Source organism: Procambarus clarkii, chromosome 13 (assembly GCF_040958095.1).
Source record: "Procambarus clarkii isolate CNS0578487 chromosome 13, FALCON_Pclarkii_2.0, whole genome shotgun sequence".
Taxonomy (NCBI): domain Eukaryota; kingdom Metazoa; phylum Arthropoda; class Malacostraca; order Decapoda; family Cambaridae; genus Procambarus; species Procambarus clarkii.
In genome coordinates, this window is record NC_091162.1 from 1,886,507 (window position 1) to 1,901,926 (window position 15,420).

A 15,420-nucleotide genomic window follows, 5' to 3' on the forward strand; every position below is an offset into this window, starting at 1 on the left:
CCGGTATATTATATCCTTCGGACAAGGGAAGGGAATTATTAAGGGGGAAAGGGCGAAGGGGGGCCTGACAGCTGAGTGGACAGTGGTCGGATTCGTAGTCCTAAGGTTCTCGGTTCAATCCCCAATGGAAGTGGAAACAAATGGGCAAAGTTTCTTTCATCCTGACGACCCCATTCACCTAGCAGTAAATAGGTACCTGGCAGTTAGATAGTTGCTACGGGTTGCTTCCTGGGGGGGGTGTAGCAAAAAGGAGGCCTGGTCGAGGACCGGGCCGTGGGGACGCTAAGCCCCGAAATCATTTCAAGATAACCTCAAGATTGATAAAATCAGTAGGAGCCGTGATAAGGATTCGAACCTATGCTTTGGTTACTCCCAAGCTAAGGTGACGGTGACCAACCCACACACCAGAAAGTTAAGAAGCGAAGACGTTTCGGTCCGTCCTGGACCATTATCAGGACACGGCTGGATAATGGTTCAGGATGGACCGAAAAGTCGTTTTTTACATCTTTGATGTTTGGTTTGGTCATTATAACTTGTTTACCAATGAGCTGATTACGTCATTATTAATGACATAGTTAATATGTTATTATTATTAAATCTTTTCTAGCAACCAATCGATTTAATTAAAATATTCTAACGACTGCGAGCAAGGAAACCGGGCGATAGTTTTCTACTGATGTTATTTTCTTTTGTGTACAGCTACGTCCCCGGTAACTTAGATGAGTGAAAATTTCATAGCATAGGATTTATTTATGCAGTTCTAGTGATATTGGTGTATACTGGCAGCAGGTTGTCTTTGTATGCATGTTTCATTGAATATAACAGGATATTCCGTATTAACTATTTTCTAATTTAGGGCTTCTATCCCTCTTACTAATTCTCTTGCATCAGGGTTCACCTGGAAGAAGAGTTCACCAAAAGTCATGTTCGTTTTCAAGGTGAAGAAAAAGAATTGAATAACTGATGAATGTATTACACTTAATATAAAATCGCACGATGTTTTGAACCTTCATGGTACATTCTCAAGTGATGTTACAGTATGTTGTTGTTGTTTTAGATTTAGCTACTCAGAACGAAGTGTCCATGTAGCACGGGCTATGGCGAGCCCGTAATTGAGCTCGGTTATTCGCGATAACTTTGTTACTGTGATATTTGGGTCCAAGTTTTAAATGGAGGTGGGGATTCTTCCGTTTTCCCCGGTTTATTTTTCGCTTCTGTTTTAGTGCACTGGTTTTATTCTTGTTTTAATAACATTATCTTGGTGGCGGATGTAGATGCAGAATGGTCACTAGTGAGTCCTATTCCTCAACGGCATTTCTAATCATTGTAGTCGCGGTGGAATGTGCATCTAATGCAGTTGCTGTCGTTGGATTAATGTTGAGTTTGATGCGCAGGGCTTCAGTAGCTTCACATTCCAGTAAGTAGTGCAATAGTGGCGCCTCTGCTTCTGTTCCACAGATATGACACTCTTTAACTATGGGTTCATTACCTCCCAGCGGCACTCGTAACCAAGTCTGAGTCTGTGTATGGCTATTGCAATGTCTCTGGATATATTTTTGCCAGGCTTGAAAGAGGAGCACCCAGTGGCTTGTTCGTACCATATCTCAGTGGATCTTCCTTCCGCTACTTTGGCTCTGTGGCGAATTTTGATAATTGAGAGTATTTTCTTCTTGATTTGCTCCTTAATCTGTGAAAAACTTGGAGGTATTTGAACCTGTACAACAGGTAGAGCAGTGTCAGTTTTTGCTAGTGAGTCTGCCTTTTCATTACCTTCTATACCAAAGTGACTTGGTATTCAATTTAGGGTGATTGACAGCCCTAGATTATGGGCTTCTTTTCCTATATGTTGGATTTCTGTGAGGAGTTGTATATTATCTCTGTGCTGACTAGATAACAATGCCTGGAGCGAAGATTTAGAGTCGGCATGAATGATGACAACATGTAAATTATTCTCAACTGTATAGTTTATGACTTCCTTCAGGGCATATAATTCTGTTTGCAATGTTGAGCACCCACTATTCATGCTCCAGAAAACTTCATTGTTTTAGTACAGAACAATATATTTTATAAACAAATCCACAAGGGCCGTGACGAGGATTCGAACCTACGTCCGAGATCTTCCTAGACGCTGCTTTAATCGACTGAGCTACGACATGGTCAAAAGAGTTGAAACCAGAAGTTGTACCTAACTTACTTGGATCCTGCAGCCTCTCCGAGACACAAACCAGGGTTTTACACAACTCCCCCAGTCGGAATAAGTGTGACGTGCGAAGAGGTAGAACAGCCTATTGAAGTAGGCCGTAGCACTCAAGTTATTGACATAGCTCGATTGCATGGGGGAGTTGTGTAAAACCCTGGTTTGTATCTGGTTTCCTCCTGGAACGAGAAAAAAAGAAACATACATAATTTGATTATGCATAATAACATTTGCTGGCGATGAGTCACAATAACGTGACTAAAGTATGTTGACTAGACCACATGCTAGAAGGTGAAGGGACGACGACGTTTCGGTTCGTCCTGGACCATTCGACTTGAGAATGGTCCAGGACGGACCGAAACGTCGTCGTCCCTTCACCTTCTAGTGTGTGGTCTGGTCAACATAGTAAAATTATATATTAAACCGCACAATTACAATCCACACAATTATTATAAATTACAATAATAATTATATTTAAATGTATAGAAAGCGTAATATTACAGACATTCAGATCAATCTACAGAAATCACAGACATACTATAGTTGTCTTATCTACGTGGTTCCAAGGGTTGTCATAGCCGGGGGGAAGGGTTGTAAAGATAAGTTCCCACAGCCTGCAAAGTGCCCCTGATGGCGTGCGTCTCAAATAACCTCTGACAACCAAGTCCAGCTCCTGGCCTGCATGTGTGACCTAGCTTCTATAATCTATCCAGACTCCGAGCAAAGACGAAAGGGCAGATGCGAATCCTCAGGGAGTTCCTCTTCGCCGACGACGCAGCGATCACCACACACATAGCAGAAGGCCTGTAGCAGCTACTCAATCGCTTTGCCGCAACCTGTTCCGCATTCGGCCTGACAATCAGCCTGAAGAAGACACAGGTGATGGGACAAGACGTCATTGAGCTACCTGGTATAAACATAGCAGACTATGTGCTGGAGGTAGTCCGTGAGTTTGTGTACCTGGGCTCCACAATCTCAGACACCCTTTCCCTGGACACTGAGCTCAATAGGCGTATCGGCAAGGCCGCAACAATACTTGCCAGGCTCACAAAGCGCGTTTGGGTGAATATCAAACTGACAGTGCACACCAAGACACAAGTCAACATGGCATGTGTGACGAGTACACTTTTCTACGGCTCAAAATCATGGACCCTGCACTCTCGCCAGGAGAGACGGCTCAATATCTTTCACATGCAGAACCTGAGACGCATCCAGACATCACATGGAAAGACCACGTCACCAACAACACAGTACTCAGAACACAGTACTGAGAGAACAGGAGTTCCTTCATTGTTCACTCTCCTGACGCAGAAATGCATGAGATGGCTGGAACTTGTCACACTCATGGAAGATGGCCGCATACCGAAGGACCTCTTGTGTGGAGAACTGGCACAGGAAATAAACCCACCGGAAGACCTCAGCTGTGTTTCAAAGATGCCTGCAAACGCGACCCCAAGCAGCTGTTGTCGACATCAACACTTGGGAGGCAGCAGTTGCGGACAGATCTGCCTGGAGATGCAAAGTGCAAAAGGGATTCCAGCAATTCGAGGGTGAACTGAGGAGGAGGGCGGAGGATAATAAACTCGTAGGTCTATTATCCGAGTAGGTCTCGACCACTGTCAGATGCACCCGCTTCGGCATTTATCTGCGCTCGCTGCGGTCGAGACTGTCATTCTCGGGTTGGCCTTCACAGCCACAGCAGGCTTGCATCTAACTAGACTAGAACACTTAGGCACCCAGGGCACAGCTCCATGACCCCACGGGATTGACGGAGGCCAGCTACTTATCTACGTACTTCCTCATCCTGCATATCTCTTCCGTTGTGGAGTAATGAGAAACGACAGACCATCAGGCTGACCTGAATTCAGCACAAGGAAATATGCACTTCTTGATAATGATTCAATAGTTAATTAATGAGTACTAACTTTGATAACTGGCTTATATTCAAACAATCTTTCTCACACTCTTCTTCTTCTTGATAGTAGGTGCAGTTTGTATGAAGATCGTATCCTCTCGATAACTGCACCAGGACAGATGTTAGGAGACGGACGTATGTGGAGAATGATAAGGGTCAAAAGTCGCTAGGAGTCGTAGACAAAGGAGCGGCGACGAAAACAGAGGTGGACGGGAGAGAGAGATATGCCGCACCGGAGGGCAGCACGTTGTGTCCATGACGTCGACTAATATTTACCAGGGAACTCCCGCATCGGAAAGCGCAAGCAGTACACTTCTCACAGCAGTATGTGGACAGAGGATACCCGGCTACCAGGCGGCGCCATCGGCGCCGTCGGCGGAGGCATCCTATCCGGCACACCATAAGCAAACTCCTTCACCTGCAGCACCCAGATAGTGGAAGAACACCACGGGACCGAAAGCACCCGGGCATCCAGAGACAAGTCTAACATCCAACCCTCATGGGTCACGACCTCGGCAGTCTGGACTAGGCTCCCTCCAGACCAGGGCAACGAAGGAGGGGGAACCGCAGGGGATACAGGCTCGGCATAGTTCCCGCCGTTGGGCACAGGAGCCGAGGCTCCCTGGCGCACATCCTTCTTTAGCACCATGACCAGGTCCCAATGACCAGAGGCAACCCCACACCGCGGGGATCCAACAACAGGAGTCGCAGGAAGCAACTCTGAGCCCCTCACAGCCTCGCCACCGACGGTGGGGTAATCTGGAGCAACATACTCCCCCACCACCTCCCAATGCACACCACGAAAGGGAGACACACTACGAGCCCACAGCGATCACTTCGAGACAGGCTGCACCACACTACTTCTACCACGTCCCTCTGCAGGCATGGCCACCATCACCGCATCCACACAGTTCATACACACACTGTCCGAAGAATCCACAGAGGCCACATCACCCACACTGTCGACATCATTTAGGGAAACAGCCTCAGAAAACCAGCATGCACGTTTCTGTAAAGGGCTGGAACCATCAGAATGACAGTCGTCGAGGCACACAGTCATAGCACGCACCTCCCCCGGCCGAGGCACTCCCTCCAAAACAGATGAACCCACGCCCCCAAGAGCCGGGACATCCACAGGCAGGGGCGGGCCATGGACCTCCATTGGGACAGCCTCCACTACACGCAGTGCAGGCGACGTCCCGACACCCACATACACCAGCTCAACAACCCCGTGGGGCTACGACAGTTACCAGACGTGTCGCACAATCCGTAGAATCCGCCGCAAAAGGCGGAGCAGCAGACAGGCAGACAGGTAATCAGGCGCCTCAGGCAAAGGACCTTCACCATTCTCAGAACCGTCCGAATGCAACAGGGGCGGAAAATACTCCACACGAAAAATATGCACCCTACCAGTTGCTCCCATGTTGCAACTGGCAGCCAGATAACCCACGTGACCACACCTATAACAGGTGCGCGGTTACCCCCGATACAGGCAGCGGAGCGTGTAACCCAACACAGACACTGACGACAGTACACTACACTTCAGCAACATCGTCAATGTGTAGGAGCCATCAAGCATACTAGCACAGTGTCTGGCAAGGACCTTGTTCCAACGAACACTTAACACAGTCCCAAACCGTTTAAAACAGGAGGTTAAAAGATCGTCTTGAAATTCGAAGGGAGGCTCAATGCACCGCCACATACGTTAAGGCGACACTAAGATTCACCACTTTAAAAGAACATACGGTATCAGGGAGAGGGCAAACATGCTCCTCACACCGCCTGAGAAACTCCTCAAAAGCAGCCTGGTGGTGGAACTTGACCACAGCATGGTTGCCCTGAAGCAGCTGGACGCCCACTAAGTCCAACAGCTGCACATGGAGCACGTCCCCCAGGGCTACACCAACTAACAGATGGTCCACCGGCACCGTAAATGCCAGACCAGCCGACAATGTCCTCTTCACTGAAGGCCGAGAAGTCCCCATGGCAACTTCAAATGTCACCCTGTCAGTGGCAAACCACCACCAGGCCGGGCAACCAGTATTCCTTCTCACACTCAGTAAAATTTTGCCGTTGATTGAAGATCAGTACCAACACGGACCGTATGGGATAGAAACCTTGCACAGGACACGTGTGGGGTGAGGCGGAGTAGCGGAGGTCAAAGGACGCTGGGTGTCGAGCGTGGTATAGCCTCAGAGTCACAGAGGCGAGAATCGCGCGCTCTCCCAAGATGGCGGGGAAAAGCAGGACAGCCACACAGTAGGTGTGACCTGAGTGGGGGAATGAAATATAATCTAAGTCACAACATTTGTAAATTTACGTTATTCACTCGAGTTTTGACTTTGGTCACAGGGAATTTTTATATCCTAAATTCCTTGCAACAGTTTACTTAGCGATTTGTTGACGGATCGCTACAGATGAACGAGATGATCACGGATTAACACACTACAGTCCAGTTGCTCTGCAGGCGACCATGTGATGAGTTACTCTTCTATGTATCTCTTTCTCGGTTAATATATAAATACGCGCCGTTGCAGTAACGGATTCTGACACGCGGAATTGCTAGGACGTAATCGATATATACTTTGCTTTATGAACTCAGAACATCCTCACAGATCAAAAGCCACTCCAGATAAATGCCCATGGCAGGAACCAGCTTGGGAGCCTCCTTTTTTTTCTTTTATTTTCTTTTTTATTAATATATTAGGTACATCTGCATTTGTGCAGCTGTCCTAGACTATATGAAGGAGAGTACAGTGTGTCAAAAAGCTAGCTATGTGATGCTAAAAAGTCCCCATCACACCGGATGGTAATTCATACAGAGGCTTGTGATAAGTTGTTTGCACTGGCAGACTCTTGGTGTATTATGAGGATATTATCAACACATGAGTGAATAAGGTAGCAGTGATACTAAAAGTCCCCATCTCACATGATGGTTAGTCATTTTTTGTCTTTTGGGAGCCTCCCCCGACACTCTTCCCCGTTGTTCTTCAAGGTGACCAATCAGGCGACAGCATCTTGGAGGACCAAGGAGTGTCGCTTTCACTATGCTATTAATCCTTAGTTACGTGACACAAGTGATGTCACAGTCTATCGGCGAATGTTTACACAAGCCAGGAAAACCGTTAGGCGTCTCCTTCTCCAAGTCACCTCTCGCTCCTTGCTGACTAAGCAACTTGGGCTTAAAATCTTACTAATGTTGTAATTCCTTTCATAGAAAGGCTACGGCGGCCACCGTACCTTTATTGAACAACTGTTGGTGTCGGCTTTCCTAGATACCAAACAAGAAATGTTTAGCTCCCACATGAAGAAAATTGGCATGCGTGCACTTGTGCACCCGCTTGAAAGCAAAATGGCGGCGTGTTTTCTTGTATCAAACATGTCTAAGCTAGAGACAATTTCTATTCCCTCACGAAAGGAAGGAAGCTTCCTGTGCTTCCCTTCCTTATGGGAATGAGGCACAGGAAGAGAGCGACCTGGTTCTGGAACTGAATTCCTTATAACAAAGTGAAAGGAATCAAGTTTCTTGGCCTTCTCTATGGTACTGATAATTACAGAGACATCAAATCTATTTATAATTGGCTTGACGTCATCAGGTGATATTCATAGTCTCTCTCTTACCAGTTATTACCCCACCAATTATTACTGGTCACTGATCCATCTGCTAATATGCTTCTTTAGTTCCCTTGTCACCTATCAACAACCCATATTTCCATTAATTTCCTATGATGTCTTCAAGTGTCGCAATGAATTATGTTAAGGTGGGTTGGTTTTCTTTTAAGGCGAATTTGGGTTAATGAGCTTTCATAAACTGCAATTCAGTACTGATAAGGGAATTTCTTGATTTCATTCGTATTCTCAATATTGGTATTTTTGAGCGTAAAACGTAATTTTTTTAGACTGGCTGCTAATATCTATTGGATAACATTGCAATTAATGTCTTTTGTGTTATCATTATTTATATATTTTTCATCGATCTTTTTCTAAGATGTATTAAGACAATATTTATTTTTACCGTAACTCATTTTTAACTGAAAACAAACACTCGTGTTTCTTCGTTTTAAAATTGTTGGCGATAAATAACCTGAAACTGTCCATAGTATGTCATCATATATTTCCAAAGGTTCCATTAGCTGATTTATATTTACATTTTGGTAAAGTATATGCTCGAGTACATTTTCACTTATTGACAACGCTTAATGAGTTAAGCTTTGCCAGGTGTTGTTTGTATCTCAGTCCATGTATTTGTCTCTGCCTTTTCTTCTCGTCTCTGTCTCCATTTCCCTTTTTGTCTTATTATTTGTCCTTATGCGTAAAGGGGTAGTCGTCTTCTGACTCCTGATAATAGCCTGAGACTTTTCCATTCCTGTAGCTTGGGGCAAGGCTTATCCTACAGCTTTCCCTGGAACACGACCAGCCAGTCAGTTAACACCAGGTTCCTAATACTAGTGGGGTAAACAGTGACGAATATTTATAGATTGGCACCCAGTCAGTCATCTCCGGCCTAGTCTCTCTCTCTCTCTCTCTCTCTCTCTCTCTCTCTCTCTCTCTCTCTCTCTCTCTCTCTCTCTCTCTCTCTCTCTCTCTCTCTCTCTCTCTCTCTCTCTCTCTCTCTCTCTCTCTCTCTCTCTCTCTCTCTCTCTCTCTCTCTCTCTCTCTCTCTCTCTCTCTCTCTCTCTCTCTCTCTCTCTCTCTCTCTCTCTCTCTCTCTCTCTCTCTCTCTTCTCTCTCTCTCTCTCTCTCTCTCTCTCTCTCTCTCTCTCTCTCTCTCTCTCTCTCTCTCTCTCTCTCTCTCTCTCTCTCTCACTCTCTCACTCTCTCACTCTCTCACTCTCTCACTCTCTCACTCTCTCACTCTCTCTCTCTCTCTCTCATTGAATGTCACCAAAATGTTCAGGATAATAATTGAAGGAAGAATATTCTCTTTGTTAATTACTTTCTTACCTGAGAAGAAAGTTTAAAATATCGTTTACAAAGCTCATTTTACTGTTATCTTGTGGCTGAAGAATGATGCGTTTTGTTGAAGCTCACTTCAACATCTACGATGGGAAAGGAAAAGTTGATAAACAGTGCATTAAATGCACCATGCAGAAAGAGCGAAGAGAAATATTGCACAATTGATGTCGACTGGGGACGTAGATGAGGCGTGGGGTAGAATGTTCGTCTTCGTCTTCAAGATGGTAAGGTGCATCAATAATGATAGTAAAGTGCATCAATCATGATAGTAAGGTGCATCAATCATGATAGTAAGGTACATCTATCATGATAGTAAGGTGCATCAATAATGATAGTAAGGTGCATCAATAATGATAGTAAGGTGCATCAATAATGATAGTAAGGTGCATCAATAATGATAGTAAGGTGCATCAATAATGATAGTAAGGTGCATCAATAATGATAGTAAGGTGCATCAATAATGATAGTTTCGAGACAATTGGCATTCAGGAATTTACGATAAAGGGTTTGTGACGCGTTCCCTTCTTTAAAGCTGATAGGAGGAAAGAAGAATCACTTTGTTTTGTATAGATTCTGGGTCAAGGAAAAGTGAAGAAAGACAAAGGTGTAGTTATTTGTTATATGTAAAGTAGTTGTTCTGTTGCTAACATCTGTTGTGTTGAGTTGTTACTATAACATATTGTCTTGAAGTGTTTGTTGTTCATCTTTTGCAGCATTTAACTTCGTATTTACGTAATGCATTAATTTTGCTGTGCATTGTGAAAACTACTGTAAATTATATTGAAATGTTTTGTAATATGCTGTTAAGTTAAATACTTTTAAAGTTAATTTAGTTGAATACTGTTGCTCTTACTGAATGTCACTAATATTGTATTCCATACACATCTTCTAATCTATTCCCAGAGCTGTGATTGTAACTATGCTGCTAACTGTAGAACTTCTTCCAGAAGTGAAGAAAAACATCAATATAAATATAAACATAAATGTTCGCTTGTTCAAAATCGCTAATCTCTGAAAGTTCTTCACCGATTGCTTTGAAATTTTGACACAACGTTCCATTCACATCCGAGCGAGTTTATATAAACATACTATGTAGATGTCACGTTTGTGATGGAAAAAACATAACTTTTTTGAAAAACTATTTTATTCATGTATTTTTCAAGTACGGGAAATCTTCGAAACTTCTTTATCGATTGTTTTGAAATTTTGACACAACTTTGCATTCCAACAAGCGCGTGTTTTTATATACCTACTATATACATGCGATAACTCTGACAGGAAAAAACGTATTTTTTTTTTTTTAAAAAACAGCATCATCTGTTGGACGTAAGAGCAACACACACTTTAATATCCAAAACATTCCTTTGAAATTTTGACACAACGTTCCATTCTAATACGTACGTGTTTTTATATACCAACTATATAGATGCCACCCTTGTGACAGGTAAAACATGCGTTTTTTGAAAAACAGCTCCATCTGATGCACGTAAGAGCAATACATCCTATTCTATATATGTTACGATTCCATTTCAATGTTTCCAATTACATTGATAAATTTAACTTTAAAGATTTCGATTTATTTTCATATTGATTTAATTATTTTGTGTGATTTTGCATTGGAATTGAGATGAGTTGTTTACTAAACCGTTCATTTAGTTGAGTATATATATAGATGCAACACCTATGACAAGTAAAAACATGCATTTTTGAAAAACTGCGCCATCTGTTGCACGTAAGAACAACACACACTACACTAAATATGTCACGATTCCATTTCAATGTTTCCGATTGCATTGATAAATTGAATTTTCATAGATTTCGAATAATTTTCATTGTGATTGAATTATTTTCTGTGAACATTTAACTGTTCTTATTTTTCAGTGATAGGAACATTAGATCATTTGATGTTCCCATTTTTCTGATGGACGCATCAGATCATTTGGGAACACATTGGAAAAGCGAGTGGGGAATGGTGGGGAGGACGAGAGGTTGGGGGAGTAGGGGATGGTGGGGAGGAAGAGGGACGGGGGAGTGCAGAATAGAGGGGAGAATAAGGGGACAGTGGAGTGGGGGATGGTTGGGAGGACGAAGGGACGAGGGGACAGGGGAGCGGGAGATGGTGGGGGAGGACGAGGGGACGGGGGTGTGCGGAATGGGGAGGAGGACGAGGGGATGGGGATGGTGGGAAAGACTAGGGGAACTGGGGAGGAGGGGAATTGTGGAGAAGACGAGGGGATAGGGGAGTGGGATGATTGGGAGGATGAGGGGATAAAGTGAGAGGGGGTATGGTGGGGAGGGACGGGGGGACTAGGGATGGTTGCTGTGGCTCAGCCACGAGCATGCATTGCCGAGTCACAGCAACGCGTGGCTGGGTTGTGCAAGTCCTTATAAATAAAAATGCAAATGTTCGTTTATTCAAAATTGCTAATCTCCGAAAGTTCTTCACCAACTGCTTTGAAATTTTGACACCAAGTTCCAATCACACCCGAGCGGGTTTTTATATACATACTATATACATGTCACGAATACGATGGGAAAAAAACATGCTTTTTTGAAAAACTGTTTTTTTTTCATGTTTTTTTCATGTGAGGGAAATCTTTGAAACCTCTTCACCAATTTCTTTGAAATTTTGACACAGTGTTGCATTCGAATTGGCACAAGGTTTTATATACTTACTATATTCATGCCTCACCTGTCACAGGAAAAAACTATTTATTTTTAAATGCGCCATCTGTTGGACGTAAGAGTGACACACGCTGTAATCTCCAAAAGTTCTTCACCGTTTGCTTTAGAATTTTGACACAACGTTCCATTCGAATATGCGCATGTTTTTAATTAAATACCTACTATATAGATGTGACACCAGTAATCGCTGAAAAACATGTTATTTTTTTTAAAGAGCACCATTTGTTGCACGTAAGAGCAACACACGCTATACTAAATATGATATAATTCCATTTCAATGTTTCTGATTTCATTGATAAATTGAATCTTCATAAACTTCGATTTATTTCATTTTGATTAAATTATTTGTGTGACATAGCATTGGAAATGAGCTGTGTTGTTTACCATACCATTCACTTTGTGAGTATTGTTTATGTTTTTATTGTTTCATTGTTTTTCATTTAGTTTTTTACCTGCTTTTCTTATATTTCAGTGATGGGAACATCAGATCATTTGATGTTCCCAATTTTCTTATGGGAACATCAGATCATTTAGAATGCATCGGACGAGGAATTGAGGAAAAATAGAGAGGACGAGGGGACGGGAGTGGAAGATAGTGGGGACGACGATGTGAGATGGGAGAGGGTAATGGTGGAGAGGACGAAGGGATGGGGGAGTTGGGGATGTTAGGGACGAAGGGACAGGGAAATGTGAATGAAGAATGGTGGAGAGGACAAGGGGGGACAGGAGAATGGGGGATGGTAGGGAGGACGAGGGGACAAGAGGGAGGAGGGAATGGTGGGAGGACGAGGGGATGGGGGAGGGGGAATGATGGGGAGGACTTGAGAGAAAGGGGAAGGTCGCTGTGGCTCAGCAATGCACTTGCGTTGCTGATCCACAGCAACGAGTGGTCGGGTACAGCTAGCAAGAAATATAGAGAAGATTCATGATTCGTGATTGAATCACGGATCCCACCCTATCTATCAAAATCAATAACACACACACACACTCACACACACACACACACACACACACACACACACACACACACACTCACACACACACACACACACACACACACACACACACACACACACACACACACACACACACACACACACACACACCACACACACACATACACACACACACACACACACACACACACACACACACACACACACACACACACACACACACACACACACACACACACACACACACACACACACACACACACACACACACACACACACACACACACACACACACACACACACACACACACACACACACACACACACACACACACACACACACACACACACACACACACACACACACCACACACACACACACACACACACACACACACACACACACACACACACACACACACACACACACACACACACACACACACACACACACACACACACACATACACACACACATACACACACACATACACACACACACACACACACACACACACACACGCACACACACAAGATTTGATTAAACAAGAAAGAGAAGGGTGGGCGGACTGCATTTTTTTGGACTGTCGGAAAGCCTTTGACACAGTACCCCATAAAAGGTTGATGCATAAGCTAGAGAAACAGGCAGGAGTAACTGGTAGGGCGCTCCAGTGGATAAGGGAGTACCTAAACAATAGGAAGCAGAGAGTTACAGTGAGGGGTGAGACATCAGACTGGCGTGAAGTCACCAGTGGAGTCCCACAGGGCTCTGTACTTGGACCTATCTTGTTTCTGATATACGTAAATGATCTCCCAGAGGGTATAGACTCATTCCTCTCAATGTTTGCTGACGACGCCAAAATTATGAGAAGGATTAAGACAGAGGAGGACAGCTTGAGGCTTCAAGAAAACCTGGACAAGCTGCAGGAATGGTCGAACAAATGGCTGTTAGAGTTTAATCCAAGCAAATGTAATGTAATGAAGATATGGGTAAGAAGCAGGAGACCAGATACAAGGTATCACTTGGGAGATGAAATACTTCAAGAGTCCGAGAGAGAGAAAGACCTGGGGGTTGATATCACGCCAGACCTGTCCCCTGATGCTCACATCAAGAGGATAACAGCAGCAGCATATGCCAGGTTGGCTAACATAAGAACGGCCTTTAGAAACTTGTGTAAGGAATCTTTCAGAACATTATATACCACATATGTCAGACCAATCCTGGAGTATGCGGCACCAGCATGGATTCCATATCTAGTCAAGCATGAGACTAAAATGGAAAAGGTTCAAAGGTTTGCCACCAGACTAGTACCCGAGCTGAGAGGTATGAGCTACGAGGAGAGACTACGGGAATTAAACCTCACTTCGTTGGAAGACAGAAGAGTTAGGGGGGACATGATCACCACATTCAAGATCCTCAAGGGAATTGACAGGGTTGATAAAGACAGGCTGTTTAACACAAGGGGCACACACACTAGGGAACAAAGGTGGAAACTGAGTGCCCAAATGAGCCACAGAGATATTAGAAAGAATTTTTTTAGTGTCAGAGTGGTTGACAAATGGAATGCATTAGGAAGTGATGTGGTGGAGGCTGACTCCATACACAGTTTCAAGTGTAGATATGATAGAGCCCAATAGGCTCAGGAACCTGTACACCTGTTGATTGACAGTTGAGAGGCGGGACCAAAGAGCCAGAGCTCAAACCCCGCAAGCACAACTAGGTGAGTACAACTAGGTGAGTACACATACACACACACACAAACACAGCTCTCACAGAAACAAAGCTAACGAAAACCATAACAAATGCAGGTTCCCACTGGACTATTATGTTATGAGGAAAGAGAGAGAAGGAAGAAGTGGTGGTGGTGTAGCCCTGCTGGTAAGAAAAGGCTGGGATTTTGAGGAGATGGATGTTCAGGGATGTGAAGGTTTCAGTGACTACATAACAGCTACAATAACAACTGGAGGGCAAAAAAATTATAGTCGTAGTCATATATAATCCACCACCAAATGACAGAAGACCCAGACAGGAATATGATAGAAACAACATGGCCACCATTAACATAATAGAGAGAGAAGCTTCTGTTGCTAGCAGGAATGGATCTGGACTACTAATCATAGGAGACTTCAATCATGGGAAGATAGATTGGGGGAACAGAGACCTGCATGGAGGACCAGAAACACGGAGAGCTAAGCTGCTGGACGTGGCAACAAGAAACTTTCTAAGCCAGCACATCAAGGAACCAACAAGAATGAGAGGAGGAGATGAACCAGCAATGCTTGATTTGATATTTACCCTAAATGAGTGGGATATTAGGGAAGTCAAGATGGAAGCACCCATGGGAATGAGTGATCAGAGTGTACTGAGCTTTGAGTACCTGGTAGAGCTAGGAATTATCTCCCCCAAAAAAGAACTAGGAAACAAAAGGCTGGCATACCGAAAGGGAGATTATGAGGAGATGAGAAGCTTCCTCAGGGAAATAACTTGGGACACAGACCTCAGAGCTAAATCTGTACAAGATATGATGGACTATGTCACCCAAAAGTGTCAGGAGGCAGTAAGCAGATACATCCCGGCCCAAAATTAAAAATCCTAGAAGCAAAAGAAGAATCCATGGTCTAATAGGGCATGTATGGAAGCAAAAAAGAACTGAACAAAAGGGCGTGGAGGAACTTCCGGAATAACAGAACACCAGAAAGAAGAGAGAGAT